Genomic DNA, 2,523 nt, shown 5'->3' with positions numbered 1-2,523 from the left:
AATTTTTTTTAAACCTGAATAAAAGTTCCGATTTCACGATTTTCTTTCTTAGTTCAACTAGAAAATGCACATTTCCCGCCAATTAGGAACTGCTGTGACGAGGCGCTTCAGTGAACTACTTATGTATAAGTCCGCTATTTTGAAATTTTTTTTTTTTAATTTATTTAAGCTCTTTAAATATGTATAAAAATATACCAAAAATTGCCAGAAGCTTGGTCGTTTCTTTACCTTCGAAAAAAAAATCGCGAAAAACAACTAATTTTTGGCCTCCTAATTCAGGAAACCCCCTTAAAGAAAGAGTGGTCAATTGATCAAAGCTATTTTCTTAGAACTTTTCCCATGCTAAGCTAAAGCTTTTGGCTAGATCAATGTTAGCATTGAAGCTTTCGATTTCTAAAGCAGCTTTCTGTTCGGGTGCCGTTTGGAATGGATGACGTTCAGCTGTCAGGATGGCCGAGTGGTCTAAGGCGCTGCGTTCAGGTCGCAGTCTACTCTGTAGGCGTGGGTTCGAATCCCACTTCTGACAAGAATTTTTTTCTTACTTTATTTAAGGGGGGGGTAAGGTTAATTCGGTGCAAAAATGCCCACTTTTCAAAAAAATGTTGTGGCGAAACGGCTAAAGCTAGCTTAACGAATTAAATACCATATAATAACACAACATTTGAACAGTTTGTGATAAATTTTGTATTGAAAAATATTTAGAGGTAGAGGAGTTATAGGGAATCTCCCGAGTCGCCTCCAAAAAAAGTTGGTTTGCGGTGTACATCCTAACTGTCCACAAAATCATCCGATCTAAAAAAATTATACCTCATTCGTTAAAGGATAAGTGTCCCGAGGTATTCTCGAAGCGTTTTTATTTTTAAAATTTTTTCCCTATTTTTTATCAAAATTTGAAGTCAAAACCCCGATTTTTGACTAAAAAATTAAGTTAATTTGTTAAATAAAAAATATAAGAAAATTAAAAATTAAAAAAAGCTCGACGAGAATACCTGTAGAATTATCTAAAGAAGTTATGTTCCAAATTTCAAACCGATTGGTTCAGTATATTTTTAGTTATCGTGTACACCGATTTTCAAAATGGCATTTTTCAGGAGAGCGCTTTAAACTTTGTGATTCTCATGCATTGAACACCAACCGACCTTCGTTCAGCTCCGCATAACTTCGTCAATTTTACTATGATTGATGTAAAACTTGGACACAATATTCTTAAGATATTGAACTTTTAAAATAAAAAATAAAAAAAAATTTACGAAAAAAAAAATTAAATACCTTACCCCCCCCTTAAGCATTTGCATATTTTACCTCGGCCGTCATTAATTACGCTGTGCAAAGAGCTCGAACAGGTGCGCTCAGGCGCATTAATTTGTTTGAGCCTTTGACTTGTTCGCTCGCCCTTGTTTGCCAATGTAAATGACACAATTAGCACGCCTCGCTGCGTTCCACTTGATGCAGTGTTTACTGTAGAAGCGTTGCCCCACTGTGCCCGTGTCTATATGCTGCAATGTCTATGTTTGTTTACTCCCCGACGACGACGATGACTACTTTGTGCATTATACAGCTTAAAAATATAGAGACTACTTAATGTCCTGCTGGACAAATGTTGTTTCGTTGAGCAACAGTCTTTCCAGCTGTTTTATAGCTATTTTAACAAAAGGAAAATTTATACGAATCAAAAATAATATTTCTTAAAAATGTATAGAAAAAATGTACTTCAGCATTTTCATTTTTAAACCAAACATATTTAACCCAGTGTTTTATTTTGATATATGTAATTCAAAAATGCAATATAACTTTTTGCATCCGAAGTTTTATATCCTTACAGCTTAAAATCTTATCATGGGATTAAATTGAAAAGATAAAAAATTGTTTATTTTAATGTAATTATTTTTATTATGAATCCTCACTGTAAAAACGAGCTAGGCCCTCAGTTTTAGGCCATTTATAAAACAAGCGCGCATTGCATACCTTTAGGCGCTCGAGGGAGGTCCAGACACTCTGAAGTGGCCAGCCGCCAGCTCCTGCTGCCAACGACATTCACTAATGCAACAAATAAATCATACAATACGAGTGGGCTCCACTTTTCCAAACTTGCCATTCTCCTGGGCGAAAAGCCCAGATTATACGCCGTTATTTTGGGGTTAAAGCAAAAGGTACTTCCTTGTAAAGAAAAACCCTTAAAGTAAATGTCTTGCTTGGGAAATTTTTTGCCACCGAACAAAGTCAAGAATTTATTGCATTTTTTGTACCACAAAACTGAAGGCTTGCAGAGACCAAATGACAATTTCGCTTCCAAAGAAAAAATATTGTTCGGAGCAAAAAGGAGTACGAATTCTAAGCATCAACTGTATGCGATGGCACTAATAAAATTAATAGACCATGTCAGACCGAGAAGGGCTGGGGAGGGATCTGGAACGGGGCTGGAGCAAAGCATTCCCAAGAATTCCATACTCATACGTCACGCTCAATGGATTTCGAATGACAGACAGTCGTCTCGCCTCGCTTGTGGGAGGAGTGAGTATTTTG

General features: G+C 36.4%; 1 non-coding gene across 1 annotated transcript; it reads left to right on the top strand.

The window, feature by feature from the left end:
- The first annotated feature begins 443 nt into the window (after positions 1-443).
- Positions 444-526, top strand: TRNAL-CAG (transfer RNA leucine (anticodon CAG)). Its single transcript has one exon. It is a non-coding gene; the product is annotated as a tRNA-Leu (tRNA).
- The last annotated feature ends 1,997 nt before the right edge of the window (positions 527-2,523 follow it).

Source organism: Drosophila kikkawai, chromosome 2L (assembly GCF_030179895.1).
Source record: "Drosophila kikkawai strain 14028-0561.14 chromosome 2L, DkikHiC1v2, whole genome shotgun sequence".
NCBI lineage: Eukaryota > Metazoa > Arthropoda > Insecta > Diptera > Drosophilidae > Drosophila > Drosophila kikkawai.
This window is presented reverse-complemented; position numbering and strand designations above follow the sequence as displayed.